Source organism: Pituophis catenifer, unplaced genomic scaffold (assembly GCF_029215685.1).
Source record: "Pituophis catenifer annectens isolate HBS135680 unplaced genomic scaffold, rPitCat1.0.hap2 SCAF_15, whole genome shotgun sequence".
Classification (NCBI taxonomy): Eukaryota; Metazoa; Chordata; class Lepidosauria; order Squamata; family Colubridae; genus Pituophis; species Pituophis catenifer.
The window spans coordinates 5,633,328-5,650,712 of record NW_027256895.1 but is presented as its reverse complement, the minus strand read 5'-3'; the positions used below and the strand labels follow the sequence as shown (position 1 = coordinate 5,650,712).

The 17,385-nt window shown below is 41.4% G+C and overlaps 1 gene segment (V, D, J or C); it reads left to right on the top strand.

Annotated features, from left to right (window-relative positions):
* The window catches only part of LOC139324591 (Ig gamma-2C chain C region-like), a 172,441-nt gene that overhangs the window by 147,389 nt on the left and 7,667 nt on the right, over positions 1 to 17,385 (top strand).

Below are 17,385 nucleotides of genomic sequence, written 5' to 3'. Positions count from 1 at the left end.
ACAGCACACACAAAGTTTGTACAAAACTTAATTTACTAAAATAATTCAGTCTTTTTCAAAACAAAGGCTGTTAATAAACTTTTTTAACAGCCTACAAGAAACCAAAGATAAAGTAATCACAATCTTACTAAGGTTGGCAGAAAGCCCAGAAGCAATTTGCAGAGAATCCAGACGCGAAGGAGAGTGAACTGAAGTTGTTCCCTACAAATTGCTTCAGTCGGCGTTCCTCCTTAAATAGGCTAAAGGAGTGGCCAATTAGCCCCAAACCTTACTCTCAAGGAGACCTCCTCCTGAGGAGCCACTCCTGCCTTTTGGCAGCTCTGCACGCCCGTGCATCGAGAAGAGGCTCCTCCTCTTCATCCTCTTCACTTAAAGGAGCTTCTGGAGGTTCTGAAGGCCCTGGCTGAATCCCTGCCTCTGGCACCACATCTTCTCCAGCCTCCTCACTGTCTGACTCGAGCGCCAGCTGCACAGTCTGCTGGTGCAGCACCACACCAGCCTCCTCGCTGTCAGAATCACCTACAATTTGCACAGGCCGCTGACGGGCCACAACACCAGCCAAGAAAGGGAATTCTGGGAGTTGACATCCACAGATCTTCAAATTGCCAATTTGAAAGACACTGATTTAGACAATACACAAACATTTTGCCCAATTAGTTCCTTTTTAAAAAAAAATACTCTTATAAGAATACAGTAAATCTGCTGGAGAAAAAAAAATTCTTGACGATCCTCTTCTAACTATCCAATCAGGACTCAAAAAAAGAAAAATTCACCTTGATACATCAGAGAGAGAAAAATCCACAATGCCAAAGTGCCCCAAAAGATTACATAATCTTTATTTATATAAAAAGCAGAAAATGCTCAAACAACTCTTGCAATAAAAATAAAATTATTATAATTAAAATATAGTTACACATAATTAAATTATTAATACATTTAATAAATAAAAATAAAAAATTCAAATGCTAATTTCAAAACCAAAAAAAGAAAGAAAGTTGATTTCCAAGCATATTATATCAAACTCCCATAAATCTTTGAAAATAAACATGAAGACTTCTCCGTTTCTCATGATATCACAAACAAATTTAAAAACATCTAGGTTTGTCAAGTACTGCAAAGTAATCACATTCCTTGATAGTACAAGGGTTTAGTGCACCCTGTTATTAACACAGCTGCCTGCAATTTCTGCTGGTTCGAATCTCTCCAAGGCTCAAGGTTGACTCAGCCTTCCATCCTTTCTAAGGTAGGTGAAATGAGGACCCAGTTTGTGGGGGCAATAAGCTGACTTTGTATAAAATATACAAAAGAATGAAGGCTATTGCTTAAAGCATTGTAAGCCACCCTGAGTCTCCGGAGAAGGGCGGCATATAAATCAAATTAAAAAAAAAAAAAAAAAAAAAAAATTCCCCAATTTTTCTAAGAATCTGCTCTCTTGGAGCTGAAGGGCAATACAGAAGGAACCTGGAAACAAGGAACAATGCGAAATAGATACAGAGGCCAAATATTTTTGGAATTTTGGATTTTGAATTAGGTCATCTAGTACAGATAGTCCTCCATTTACAACAATTCATTAGTGACCATACAATGGTAAAACGGCACTGAAAAAAAGTACCATATGATCGTTTTTCACACTTATGACCATTGCAGCATCCTGATGGTGTTTAGTGAAGATGCGACATTTATAGCTGGTCCTTGGCTTACAACCATAATTGAGCCCAGAATTATGGTTGTAAATCATGGCAGTCATTAAGTGGATCACCCCATGAGCGGTTTTTGTTGTGGCCTTGTGGCCTATAGGAAGACAATTCGAACCCCATTTCTAGATTGGGATTCTCTACACACAGTCACTCATGCCCTTGTCACCTCTGGTCTGGACTATTGCAATGCTCTCTACATGGGGCTCCCCTTGAGGTGCACTCAGAGGCTCCAACTGGCACAGAGTACGGCCGCACAGGTGGTTAGGGGAGCGACGTGGAGTTCCCATGTAACACCTCTCCTGCGCAAGCTGCACTGCTCCCGGTGGTCTTCCAAGTGTGCTTCAAGGTTTTGGTTATCACCTTTAAAGCGCTCCATGGCTTAGGACCTGGTTACCTACGGGACCGCCTGCTACCACCAATAGCCTCCCACCGGCCAGTACGCTCCCATAGAGAGGGGCTCCTCTGGGTGCCATCGGCCAAACAATGTCGACTGGTGGCCCCTAGGGGGAGAGCCTTCTCTGTGGGGTCACCTACGATCTGGAACGAGCTCCCCCCGGAGATACGGAGGATCCCGGATCTGCGCGCCTTCCGTCGCGCGCTCAAGACTTTCTTATTTCATCAAGCTAGCCTGGCCTAAATCTTTTCCCCTTTTTAAATGTAAATTTTAATTTGTTTTTAAATTATGGGGTATTTTAAATTTGTTCAGCCAAATTATTTAATTCGTTTTTATTCTATTTTAAATTTTTGTATTTATGTGTTTTATCCTGTGGTTGTTCACCGCCCTGAGTCCTTCAGGAGTAGGGCGGTATAGAAATTTAAATAAATAAATAAATAAATAAATAAATAAATAAATAAATAAATAAATAAATAAATATTAAGTCAACATACTTGCAAGTAGATCTCAGATCCCAACCAGGAGTCTCATTGCCATAGCTGGGACTTTAGGATTAATTCTCATCAACTTTCTCTTCCATTCTCAGTAAATTGTGCATTCCTTGAGCAGAGGTTAACAAACATTTCTGAACTGATTAGTCTTCACTTCACTTAATAACTGGAGATCCATAATCATCTTTGTTGCTCTTCTCTGCTCTCTTTCTAGAGTTTCAACATCTTTTTTACATCGTGGCCACCAAAACTGAATTCAATATTCAAAATATTACCAAGGCATTATAAGGTGGTATTAACACTTCACGTGATCTTGATTCTATCCCTCTGTTTATGCAGCCCAGAACTGTGTTGGCTTTTTTGGCAGCTCCTGCACACTGCTGGCTTGTATCTAAATGGTTGTCCACTAGGACTCCAAGATCCCTCTCACAGTTACTACTATTAAGCAAGGTACCACATATATGGTACCTGTGCATTTTGTTTTCTTCCCTAAATGTAGAACCTTACTTTTTTCACTGTTGAATTTCATTTTGTTAGATAGCACCCAATGTCCAAGTTTGTCAAGATCCTTCTGTACCTTGAGCCTATCTTCTGAAGTTTTGGCTATTCCTGCCAGCTTGGTGTCATCTGCAAATTGGATGAGTTCCCCATCTATCCCCTCGTCCAAGTCTTTGATGAAGATGTTGAAGAGTACCGGGCCTCAAACAGAGCCCTGGGGTACTCCACTGCATACTTCCCTCCCTGTAGATGCAGTTCCATTGAGGACTACACGTTGAGTGCAGTTGGTCAGCCAGTTACGAATCCATCTGATGTTGATGCTGTCTAACCCACATTTTTCTATTTTATCTAGTAGTAGGTTATGGTCTACTTTAGCAAATGCTTTACTGAAGTCCAAGTAAATTATATCGACAGCATTCCTCTGGTCTACTAATTTGAGTCAGCTCTAAGATTATCCACTGGGATCTCCCTACCAATTAGGTCTAAGCTAATAACAAGCACTAATTGGAGCAGACGGCATCCTTTCGGAAAAATGTTTTTTGGTGGCTATCCATACTGAATCCTACCTTTGTCTTACAGCCAGATTTATGTCCATAAAGATTCCAGGCTTATGATGAAATAGTCAGAAGGTGGAGAAATGGATGCTGGAGTAACGCCAGGACTGACGTCTCTTTCTCATTTCACAGAGACAACCGTGTCCATCGAGAACAATGACAGTACAAAGAAGGAGAAAGAGATGAAGCCTTTGTGGATGACCATCATGATGGTCTACATAGTCTTCCTGATCAGTGTCTGTTACGGAGCCATTACTACGTTGTTCAAAGTAAGTAAAGAGAGATGACGGGAAACAAATAGCTTTGCATCTTGGCTACAGGAGGGAAAGATGGGGAGATCAAGATTTGGGGAACAGAAGGCTAAGAAAAGAAGAAATGGTGGATAGACTGAGTAGCCTTTATGGTTTGGGATGGCTCCAATTGATGGCGGGGGAATAGATGGAAGATATGAAGGAGAAGGGTTGGTGAGAAGACAACTTTTAGTCATCTCAACTTTAGTCACTGTATGGCCAATCAGGGAGGTCTGATGAGTGGAGGCCTTGATCTCAGGTTGGCACTGATAAAATCCATGACTTGGTTGTGAATCACTGAACACAGCTCTGTGTTATCAAAACATGTTTAGGTGAGCATGGGACAGTTGCCCTGCCTGACATGTACCTTCACATGTTTATGTCCCTTCACCAACCATGAATCTAGGTTAGTGCAGGAGGGATGGCAATGGACTTCTGAGATATTCTGGGGTCAATGATGAGACTTGCTATAGATGGATAATCATTGCCTCTACAGATAGGTCTCATTAAGCCCCCACAAAGTTGTCACTAAGGGAAACCCCAACTGTGGCCTAACCCAATCTTACTTCAGCTTTCCTTCGCTTTATAAACCAACAAAGGTCTGAATTACAAGGAATTGTTGGATAATCACCAGCTTCATGGAGATGCCTATCAACTCTTTTTCTATGCCTTCATTTGATTTATATTGGTTAAGATAATCTTATGATTTTATTATTCCCACCTCTTGTAAACAGGTCAAATGGATTGCACCTGCTCTGAAGAAGCTGAAGAAGAAGCCAATTTGCCTCTTCTAATCTAAGAATCTAATTCAGCAAAGAACATAGCACCAATTTCTGGAGACTCCGTTCCATGTCTTTCCATCCCACCCTTCTCCTTGACCCATCAGTTCTCTTCTTTTTGAGTTGGAGGTAGCAATAGCAATAGCACTTAGACTTATATACCGCTTCATAGTGCTTTTACAGCCCTCTCTAAGCGGTTTACAGAGTCAGCATACTGCCCCCAACAATCTGGGTCCTCATTTTACCCACCTGAGAAGGATGGACGGCGGAGTCAATCTTGAGCCTGGTGAATTTTTTTTATATAACGGAATATATATTTTTTTTAGCAGGGCGGGCAGTAGATTAAAGATATTAAGAATTGTGGTGCATGGCAATTTTGTAGGAAAGTGGGTGGAAATAGGTTAGTTTACTGATTGTTTATTTTAAGAAAAGGGAAGTTTAAGTAATATATTTAGGGGAGTGGAGGAAATGGATAGAGTTGAATAAATGTTAAATTAAGATTTATGGGGAAGGCTGCTTTGAAATGTTATATATATAAATATGGGGGAGGAGAAAAAAAAGGCAGATTGTTGCTAGATTGGGAGTTATAATAATATTATTATGCTAAATTAGAAGTTATTATATAATGTTATTTTGAAATGTATGGTAAAAGGGGGAAGTAATAATATTAATAATATTATTAGCATGTAAGGGTCAGTATTTAGAGGAGGGAGTAAGGGGATGGTAAAATATTATATAATCTGTTATGAATTAGGTTTTTGTTGTGAAGAAGTCACAGGGGGGGATGGGTGGTGAGGGGGGGTTAGGGAGGAGGGGGGAGAAAAATGGGGGGAAAATTTGTATTTGAAAACTTTTTCAATAAAAAAAAAATCTTGAGCCTGGTGAGATTTGAACCGCTGAATTGCAGCTAGCAGTCAGCTAAAGTAGCCTGCAGTACTGCACTCTAACCACTGCACCACTGCACAGAGAGGAGGGGGTCAAACTATTTTCCAAAGCACCCGAAGGCCAGACAAGGAATAATGGATGGAAACTGAACAAGAAGAGATTCAACCTGGAAATAAGGAGAAATGTTCTGACAGTGAGAACAATCCACCCGTGGAACAGAAGTTGCCTTCAGAAGTTGTGGGAGCTTCATCACTGGAAGCTTTCAAGAAGAGACTGGACTCCCCTCTGTCAGAAATGGCTTGGGCGGGACATTGGACTATATGACCTACAAGCTCCCTTCCACCTCTGCTAATCTGTATCTGTATATTGCTTCTTATTGCTCCTATCATTCCCTTTCCCCAAAGTCACTGTGATTGGAGTCCAGATTGGAAGCACTGTTGCTATTCTTCATATTCTATATTTTTGTCATCTTCATTGTATTTGCTAGAAAATAATAAAAAGAAACTGAAATAAAATACAAGTGTATCAGTGTGTGAGGTGCAAAGGAGGAAATGTAGAAATTATTATTGTTGTTGTTTTATTTGTTTTATCGATATAACATTCAATTTTCATGAAACAGTCTGTGGTCTGGGTACAGTTAGGCTTAAATAGTCATAATGCACATCTTTATAATAATAATAATATAATAATAATACAATAACAGTAATACTTAACATTTAACAACTCTTCACTTAAACATTTTTGCTTTTTATAGCTCCTCCTTTCTAACTTCAGCTTCTATTGTCTATTGCCATTGATAAAATATGTCCCATATCAAAAAAATATTCAGTTTCTTCTTTATCCTTAATAGTAAGCATTAATCTATCCATTTCTGCACATTCTAATATTTTCTTAATTACATTCCCCTCAGACGGCACCTCGTCATTTTTCCATTGTTGCGCAAATACAATTCTAGTTGCGATTAGTATATGCAAGATCAAATATGTAGTCTTTTTATCATATTTTTTTTCTGGTAGAATGCCCAACAAGAATATCTCTGGTTTCAGATCTATATCTTGCTTTGTCATTTTTTCCAGCCATGTATGTATTTTCGTCCAATATTTTTTTTTTATAAAACGTTTTTTATTTTTTTAACACAAACATGTAATACATCAGTCCTTCCGTGTGTCATCTCAGTGTTTCTTCAGTGACTTTGTTGCTCCTCCTCTTCTTATTTCTTCCTTAATAAATCCCATTTCTCTATTTCAACATTTCCCCCCAAGTACATATATTTAATTTAACTTTCTCCTGTTTGCTTATCAAATCCTTTATCTATATCTCTTTTCTATCCAATCATAAAATTTCCCCCATATTTTAAAATATTCCGTATCCACTTTTTCTTTAATCGTTAAAGTTAATCTACCGTATTTTCCGGTGTATAAGATGACTGGGCGTATAAGACGACCCCCGACTTTTCCTGTTAAAATATAGGGTTTGGGCTATACTCGCCATATAAGACTACCCCTCTTCCAACGCACACCAAATAAAAATTAAAAAACATCAACTGGCTCACCCACAATGTAAAAGCAGCTGTGCTAGACCCAAAATGGCCCCTGCAACAAGCAGGAACCTCACACAGCCACAAAAAGCCCAAAAACCAAACTTTCACACTTTACACACACAAAATTCCACATACAGCTTTGTGAGATTTTGTGTGTTTGTGTAGTTAGAGTGAAACACTACAGAAACACACTAAATCTCAGAAGGCTGCACAAATATTATTTTATATTATTTTATTTTATTTTATTTTTATATGAAAGCTAAATTTAAAACTTCCTAAACTTTAAATGGCTAGGTCTAAAAAAGAACAACTAAAAAAAACCCCAATTAACTATTTTTTTAAAGCTCCCAAAGGGGAAAAAAAATTACCGAATAGAACAGGAGTCTCCAACCTTGGCAACTTTAAGACTTGTAGACTTCAACTTCCAGAATTCCTCAGCCAGCTTTGCTTTGCTAGATGAGGAATTCTGGGAGTTGAAGTCCACAACTCCCTGCCTGCTTGATTGCAGACAGGGAGTGGCTTGCTGATGGAATGGATTCAGGCAAGCGAAGCAAGGCAAGCGTTGCGACTAGCAGCTAAAGTAAGCAAACTGGAGGGGGGAAACTTTTTTCCTTTTCCATGGCTCTGGCAATCCCAGCTGAGTTGCCTGATTAGCAGGCAACTCAGCTGGGATAGTCAGAGCTTGGCTCGTCAGAGCCTTTCGGGCTGGTCTGCCTGGTTACAGGAGAACGACACCTGGCGTATAAGATGACCCCCGACTTTTAAGAAGATTTTCATGTGTTAAAAAGTCGTTTTATATGCCGGAAAATATGGCATTCATCTCTGCGCAGTCCAAATTTTTTCTAATTACTTCCCCTTCTAAAGGGATTTTCTCTGCTTTCCATCTTTGTGCAAATACTATTCTTGCTGCAGTTATTATATATATAATCAAATATACATTTTCTTTACTAATTTTCTCTGTTAGGAACAATTCAGACTTTAAATCAATACGTTGTTGAGTCATTTCTTCTATCCATGCCTTAATTCTGCTCCAATAATCTCTAGCTTCTGGGCAAGTCCACCACGTATGAAAATAAGAACCTGGTATTTGGTGGCATTTCCAACATTTAGCTGATTTATCTTTAAATGTTTTTGCCAATTTTTCAGGCGGCCTATGCCATCTATAAAACATTAGATACAAATTTTCCTTATATGCAGTTGACGTCGTCAATTTAATATTTCTATCCTATAGTTTCTGCCATTTATCTAACTCTATTGCATCTCCAAAATTTTTAGCCCAGGCAATCATTGTCTCCTTTACCTGCTCACTTTCAAGTTTGATATTTAATAGCTAACAATATAATTTCTTTATCAGTTTATCATCTGTTCCAGTTAATATCTGGTCTAATTCTGTTAACTCTTTATTAAAACCATATATTTTAGCATCTTTCACATAACGAGATTGTATCTGCATAAGTGACCACCATACAATCAGTGTCTATCCCTTGGCTACTGAGATTTGAGCTTTTTAATAACCCATGTTCCTCCCACCCCCCCGGGCCTGCACATGCTCCCCTGCTCCCCTGCGCATGGATGTGTGACCCCCTGGGCCCCGTTTTGGGCCTAGTAGGCCTCCTTGAAGCCTCCTGGGACCAAAAACAGGCTGCAGGGGGGGCATGCTGCATACACACACAAACATACCCACACGTGGCCCGTTTTGGCACGGGGGCACACCATTCCCCCCATGCTCTCCCTGGCCCCTGTGCATGCATGTGAGGGAACCCCCCCGCACATGCGCGTGCATCTCCCACATGCACCCCACTCCCGTGCCAGAGACCTGAAAATCAGCTGGCCAGTGGGAGGCACATGAGTGGAGCTGAGCTGGCTGACAGCTCCTGTGCCCGCAGAGAGGGCTCCCGTGCCACCTGTGGCACTCGTGCCATAAGTTTGCCAACACGGACCTATGTCTAGGTCAGTGATTTAATCATACCAGTGATTTATTTATCTATAAATCACTGGTAAATTAAATAATTACATATCATTACTCTCCTATAAGATGTATGCACATTTAAGAAGGCAAGAGCAGTTTGTTTCATGCTCCAGGATGCCTTTCCCTCCTATTTAGGCAAAAACATAAGAATATTTATTGATTAGTGAAAGATTTTATACAATAAACAATAAAATCAGAAACAATGATCTGGAAATTATTCATTCAGGTTCACTTTGACAGCTTTGAAAATAGATAACTAAATGAAGGAAATGGGGAAGTTTTCTGTGGTTGATGCTTTTTTGTTGTTTTTAAGATGGCACCTTTTGGATCCCAAATATATCTCTTGGACCTACAGGCTCTGGGTTGTTGTTTTTTTTCACACCTTCACGCTAGCTCAAAGAACATGACTAGTTGGAAAATAAAATCTTTTTTTGGGGACACTCTTTAAGAACAAAGTGAGGGGAAAGTTCTGAGACAGATTACAGATTGGCACTGACCCGAGGCTGGCCCTTGACTTGGTAAGTACAAAATTCATCAAAATTGGGGGGCTTTGGAAGACAAAAAAGTAGAAAGTTAAGAGAACTGGGGTCCATGTTTCCATACGGTTGGTATTATTTTTTGGTATCAGGCTTACAACAATGTATCAGATAGTTGCATTCCATCACAATCCTTTACAATCTCAGGTGAGCTTTGCAATTGGGAACTGGGCAATTCGCCGTACTGCCAGAAGTCCTTATGTTCCAGATTATAGTCCAACTTCAGTTGGGTTTGGCAGATACTCAATCTCATGTTAGGAGATCCGTTGATAAGATTTATTCAGTCGAACTAATCAAGGAGAGAAGCAACTTAGAAGTGAGAAGACATTTCCTGACAGAACAATTAATCGGTGGAACAACTTGGCTCCAGAAGTTGTGAATGCTCCAAGATTGGAAGTTTTTAAAGAAGAGATTGGAAAACAATTTGTCTGAAATAGTTTAGGGTTTCCTGCCTGAGCAGGGGGGTTGGAATAGAAGACCTCCAAGGCCCCTTCCAACTCTGTTTATTCTATTCTACTGTACTCTATTCTACGCTACTCTACTCTACTCTACTCTACTCTACTCTACTCTACTCTACTCTAATCTAATCTACTCTAATCTACTCTGTTCTGTTCTACTCTACTCTAATCTAATCTGTTCTACTCTACTCTACTCTACTCTACTCTACTCTACTCTACTCTACTCTACTCTACTCTACTCTATGCAGAACAGCCTGGGGCTGGAGAGTGTTTGGTTGACAGCCTCAACCAAACTCAACCGAAATATGTTTTAATGCTCAGTGTGCAGGAGGAGACAAGCTGAGGATGCAACCGTAGGTCTCCTAAAGTATCACTATCCTGATACTTAATTGGGAAGTTTAGACCTTACAAAACAACTCGAGGTTCTGCTAGTGAAAACCAAAGGAGAGAACTGGTAGCCTCAGCTGAGAGCTGGGATGAACTAACTCAGCAACTGGTCCAAGCTTGATCCTCAACTGGTAGTTCTGGGGCTCAAATTTGAATCGTAGGATATGGGTGCCTTGGAGTAGTTCATCTAGGAGGTTCTGCTGGCAAAAATTCAAAGGAGAGAATTGGTAGCCTCAGCTGAGAGCTGGGATGAACTAACTGTAGTTAGTTCATCCCAGCAACTAGTCCAAGCTTGATCCTCAACTGGTAGTTCTTGGGCTCAAATTTGAATCATAGGATATGGGTGCCTTGGAGTAGCTCATCTAGGAGGTTCTGCTGGTGAAAATTCAAAGGAGAGAATCGGTAGCCTCAGCTGAGAGCTGGGATGAACTAACTCAGCAACTAGTCCAAGCTTGATCCTCAACTGGTAGTTCTTGGGCTCAAATTTGAATTGTAGGATATGGGTGCCTTGGAGTAGCTCATCTAGGAGGTTCTGCTGGCGAAAATTCAAAGGAGAGAATTGGTAGCCTCAGCTGAGAGCTGGGATGAACTAACTGTAGTTAGTTCATCCCAGCAACTAGTCCAAGCTTGATCCTCAACTGGTAGTTCTTGGGCTCAAATTTGAATTGTAGGATATGGGTGCCTTGGAGTAGCTCATCTAGGAGGTTCTGCTGGTGAAAATTCAAAGGAGAGAATTGGTAGCCTCAGCTGAGAGCTGGGATGAACTAACTCAGCAACTAGTCCAAGCTTGATCCTCAACTGGTAGTTCTTGGGCTCAAATTTGTATTGTAGGATATGGGTGCCTTGGAATAGCTCATCTAGGAGGTTCTGCTGGCGAAAATTCAAAGGAGAGAATTGGTAGCCTCAGCTGAGAGCTGGGATGAACTAACTGTAGTTAGTTCATCCCAGCAACTAGTCCAAGCTTGATCCTCAACTGGTAGTTCTTGGGCTCAAATTTGAATCATAGGATATGGGTGCCTTGGAGTAGCTCATCTAGGAGGTTCTGCTGGTGAAAATTCAAAGGAGAGAATTGGTAGCCTCAGCTGAGAGCTGGGATGAACTAACTCAGCAACTGGTCCAAGCTTGATCCTCAACTGGTAGTTCTGGGGCTCAAATTTGAATCGTAGGATATGGGTGCCTTGGAGTAGCTCATCTAGGAGGTTCTGCTGGCGAAAATTCAAAGGAGAGAATTGGTAGCCTCAGCTGAGAGCTGGGATGAACTAACTGTAGTTAGTTCATCCCAGCAACTAGTCCAAGCTTGATCCTCAACTGGTAGTTCTTGGGCTCAAATTTGAATTGTAGGATATGGGTGCCTTGGAGTAGCTCATCTAGGAGGTTCTGCTGGCGAAAATTCAAAGGAGAGAATTGGTAACCTCAGCTGAGAGCTGGGATGAACTAACTGTAGTTAGTTCATCCCAGCAACTAGTCCAAGCTTGATCCTCAACTGGTAGTTTTTGGGCTCAAATATGAATTGTAGGATATGGGTGCCTTGGAGTAGCTCATCTAGGAGGTTCGTGAAAATTCAAAGGAGAGAATTGGTAGCTTCAGCTGAGAGCTGGGATGAACTAACTCAGCAACTAGTCCAAGCTTGATCCTCAACTGGTAGTTCATGGGCTTAAATTTGAATTCTAGGATACGGGTGCCTTGGAGTAGCTCATCTAGGAGGTTCTGCTGGCGAAAATTCAAAGGAGAGAATTGGTAACCTCAGCTGAGAGCTGGGATGAACTAACTGTAGTTAGTTCATCCCAGCAACTAGTCCAAGCTTGATCCTCAACTGGTAGTTTTTGGGCTCAAATATGAATTGTAGGATATGGGTGCCTTGGAGTAGCTCATCTAGGAGGTTCGTGAAAATTCAAAGGAGAGAATTGGTAGCTTCAGCTGAGAGCTGGGATGAACTAACTCAGCAACTAGTCCAAGCTTGATCCTCAACTGGTAGTTCATGGGCTTAAATTTGAATTCTAGGATACGGGTGCCTTGAAGTAGCTCATCTGGGAGATCAGTTACTTTGGGGTTGAGTGTCAGAACAAAGAAAACCTGTTCCATTTTGGATCCTTCACTGTGCCATCTGTCATCCTAGCTGAATTCATAATTTAATCAAGCTAGTGGGTCGAAACAGGCTACGTGGGTTTCTAGCCCAGCTGTGAGCTTTCTGATGAATGCTAAAGTTTAAAGAAAGTAGCAAAGGAGTAAGAATATTATTCGGGAGCCAAGACAGTTATTTCAGTGAGGAGAGGAGAGATTTGAAGGTTCAGGAATTGGAAAGAATGGAGGTTTTTTGGAGTCAGGTCCCAGCCTCAAGCTCCACCCCAAAAATTCTCCACTTCTGAGTTGAGTAGCTAAGATAGCTTGCAAAGGTGTCTCCTACAAAACTGTAGGATCAACTGTGTGGTACGTGAGCTGCTAGCTGAGTCCAGAGTTCAGATCAGTTAGTAAGCAGAGGGGAGCTAACTGGATACCTGAGCACATCTGTAAGGGTTTTTTTTTTTTTTTGGTTCTTCTATGGGTATTTTAGGTTCAGATAAGCTAGTGAAGAGCAAAGAGGCCATTTAAGTGAATGTTCAATGCCCGCTCACATCTGGGAGATTCTAAAATCCCTAATAAACCCAACTTTAGGACTCATTCATGATGAGAAAAGTTTCCAGCAGAAAGGTTTTAATTCCCAGCTATGCTTTGCTGGTTCCTCAGAGATGGTTCTGCTGAGGTGAGCTGGAGGAAGTTCTGGACTGCTTCTAAAAATTTCCATCCTCCCAGATTACAGCCTGACTAGGTGGCTCAGTGGCTAAGACACTGAGCTTGTCGATCAGAAAGGTCGGCAATTCGGCGGTTCTAATCCCAAGTACAGGTCTCCTGAGTGAGCAGGGGATTGGGCTAGATGACCTCCAAGATCTCTTCCAACTCTGTTACTGTTACTAATGCTGGTGCAGCTATAGTGCAGCTACTGGGCTACAGAAAGAGGCACCTCGCATCTTGGCCAGTGGAAGAGAGAAGGATAAAGCATGAGCCCCAGTCAGATTTCAGATGGAAAATTGATGGATTGGGATTAGGTTGCAAGGATGCTTGATGATTGGCTGGGAAAGTTTTGGGCACCTTCTGCAGAATGTAAGCTCCAGACTAGGTGCAGGAGAACCAAGAACCTTCTTGGTTAAAGCCTATTCATTTAGGAGATCTCTAATCTCCCAGATGATTATATGTACATCTATACAGTATAGGTGGTACCTTGCTCAATAGTAGCTACTGTGAGAGGGATCTTGGAGTCCTAAAATAGGAGCCAGCTGTGTGCAGCCGCTGCCAAAAAAGCCAACACAGTTCTAGGCTGCATAAACAGAGGGATAGAATCAAGATCACGTTAGAAGTGTTAATACCACTTTATAATGCCTTGGTAAGGCCACACTTGGAATACTGCGTCCAGTTTTGGTCGCCACGAAGTAAGAAAAGATGTGAGTGCAGAGATCTAGAGTGCTCTAGAAAGAGTGCAGAGAAGAGCAATCAAGATGATTAGGGGACTGGAGGCTAAAACATATGAAGAACGGTTGCAGGAACTGGGTATGTCTAGTTTGATGAAAAGAAGGACTAGGGGAGACATGATAGCAGTGTTCCAATACCTCAGGAGATGCCACAAAGAAGAGGGAGTCAAACTATTCTCCAAAGAACCTAAGGGCAGAACAAGAAGCAATGGGTGGAAACTAATCAAGGAGAGAAGCAACTTAGAACTAAGGAGAAATTTCCTGACATTTAGAACAACTAATAAGTGGAACAACTTGCCTCCAGAAGTTGTGAATGCTCCAACACTGGAAATTTTTAAGAAGATGTTGGATAACCATTTGTCTGAAGTGGTGTAGGGTTTCCTGCCCCCTGTCCAGGCAGAAAATGGAAGGCAGGTTTGTAGTAATTGTTTTTTCTGCAGTTCTAATTATCCTCTAAAGTCTGGGTTTGTCTTGTCTGCTTGCAGAGCTAAACCAGACAGTTATGGAGGTGCAGATGACAGACTCTATAATTCCTCTGTAGAACTGGATCAGCAGCTCCTTGGGTAGTTTGAGCTTTCTGAGTTGGCGCAGAAAGAACATTCTTTGTTGTGCTTTTTGGGGGACGTTTTTGATGTTAGGTGTCCATTTTAAGTCTTGAGATAAGAATGCATGTAGAAACTTGAAGGTCTCTACTGTTGATACTGTGTTGTCTAGTATTGGAAGAGGTGGTAATATAGGAGGGTTTCTCCTAAAATCTACCACCATTTCTACCAGTTTTGAGTGTATTTAGTTCTAGATTATTCTGGTTGCACCACAAGGCTAGTCATTCAATTTCCCCCCCCCCATTGCAACTTGCTTGCTTCTTTCCTTAAACCCTGCAAATCTACGATAGTCAAAAATGGAGCTGAATAAGAGGAAGTAACAATTAGGTTTTCAAGATGGGAACCTGTTTTGCGACGCATCAACTGAGCAGGCTTTTTTCTGTGTGGGGTTCCTTGGTGGTCTCTGAGCTTGGTTGTTTTCTTGCAGATATTTCATTACCCAACTAGGTAACATCTTCAGTGTAGTATGGAGTGGGGTTTGCTCTCAGTTTATATTCTAGTAGCTTGCCGTGACAGTGTTTGTAACAGACGTCTTGGTGAGGGGTTTTTTTTTGGTTGGGCTGTTTACTGTTAGCTTGTTTGCCTGTTTCTTGATTGGGGTATTGCTTATTTGATTGTTGTTAATCTTGGAGTTACTCCATACTCATTTGGAGGCTGACTGCTGGTAGAGAAGTGCTTTCGTCTTCTTCTTCCACTTCTTCTAAGAAATCATCTTTCGTATTGGTGCTCTGTGACTTGATTTGTGATGTGTCTAAGCCGAAGTAAACGCCTGTTTCATCCCATAGATTTTATCTCCTTGTTATTACGTGTTTCTTTCACTTTAATGGTTCCCCAAAGTTCTTCTCTTTCTGGAAATCAACTGCTAAATTGCATTCAAAGTCATAAATATGAAGAAGGGTTGCAGGAACTGGGTCTGTCTACTTTAATGAAAAGAAGGACGAAGGGAGACATGATAGCAGTGTTCCAATATCTCAAGGGCTGCCACAAAGAAGAGGGAGTCAAGCTATTCTCCAAAGCACCTGAGGGCAGAACAAGAAGCAATGGGTGGAAACTAATCAAGGAGAGAAGCGACTTAGAACTAAGGAGGAATTTCCTGACAGTTAGAACAATTAAATCAGTGGAACAACTTGCCTCCAGAAGTTGTGAATGCTCCAACACTGGAAGCTTTTAAGAAGATGTTGGATAACCATTTGTCTGAAGTGGTGTTGGGTTTCCTGCCTAAGCAGGGGGCTGGACTAGAAGGCCTCCAAGGTCCCTTCCCACTCTGTTATTCTATTCTGTTCTAAATGTAACTGAAAATGAAATGTTCAGACTGAGATATTATGGGATTTGCCTCCAAAGGGATCTGCTTTGTCCATCAGTAAAAACGAAGGCCGATGAATGAGATGGAATTGACCTTCTTAACTCAAAGAACAAGGTTTGGGATAGTGTTTTGTTGGTAGGAGAGTCACCTGTAAGCTGGGTAGTAAATTGGTGTAATAAATTGGTTTAGTAAAATAAAGATGTATCTATGGAGATTTTCAGTCATCCAGGTCCACGGTAGTCCCAGAGGTTCTTTTTCAAGAGGCAACTGGACTTTCTGGTTTTTCTTGGAAGACGTTTCGCTTCTCATCCCAGAAGCTTCTTCAGATGAGAAGCAAAACATCTTCCAAGAAAAACCAAAAAGTCCAGTTGCCTCTTGAAAAAGCACTTTTGCGATAAAATAAAGGAGTTTCCAATTCAAAACCCCTTTTCCCTTCACAAGGAAGAGGCCTCATAGCTGTTGCTTTAGATTCTGCGCCTCTTGAGCAAAACAAAATCTTTTTTCTTTCTCTTGACCTTTGCCCTTTACCACAAAAAATATGGCACCACATTCGTCATACGATTGCCTCAATTTCATTTGGGGAACAAAATATAACACCTTCTGTCTGATTGTAAGAAGCTACGTGGCAGTGGTGAAATCCAAATTTTTTTTGCTACCGGTTCTGTGGGCATGGCTTGGTGGGCGTGGTGTGGCTTGGTGGGTGTGGCTTGGTGGGCGTGGCAGGGGAAGGATACTGCAAAATCTCCATTCCCACCCCACTCCAGGGGAAGAATACTGCAAAATCTCCATTCGCACCCCACTCTGGGGCCACCAGAGGTGGTATTTGTTGGTTCTCTGAACTACTCAAAATTTCCGCTTACCGGTTCTCCGAACTGCTCAAAATTTCTGCTACTGGTTCTACAGAACCTGTCAGAACCTGCTGGATTTCACCCCTGCTACGTGGAACTCAAAAAGCTAAACTTTCCTTCCTTGCAGAATGCAGGTCATCCTCAAATTGTAACCACAGCTGAGATCAACGTTTTTGTGGCTCAGCGAGACAGATGTTAAGTGAATTTTGCCCCATTTTACGACCTTTCTGGTCGGAGTAGTTAAATAAATCACCACAGTTCTTTTGAAGTTAGTAACGTAGTTGTTGCAAATCTGGCTTCCCCCATTGACTTTGCTTGTCAGAAGGTTGCAAAAGGTGATCCCATCATCCTAGGACAGGGGTGGGCAAATGTGGCCCTTTTACAACCTGTGGACTTCAACTCCCAGAATTCCTGAGACAGCCAAGTTGGCTCAGGAATTCTGGGAGTTGAAGTCCACAGGTCATAAAGGGGCCATATTTGCCCACCCCTGGACTAGGACACTGCAACCTTCATAAATAGGAGCCAATTACCCAGTGTCCGAATGTAGATCACATGATCAATGTCGTAAGTGTGAAAAATGGTCGTAAGTCCCCTTTTTCAGTGCCATTGTAACTTTGAACAGTCACCAAATGAGCTGTGGTAAATTGAGAA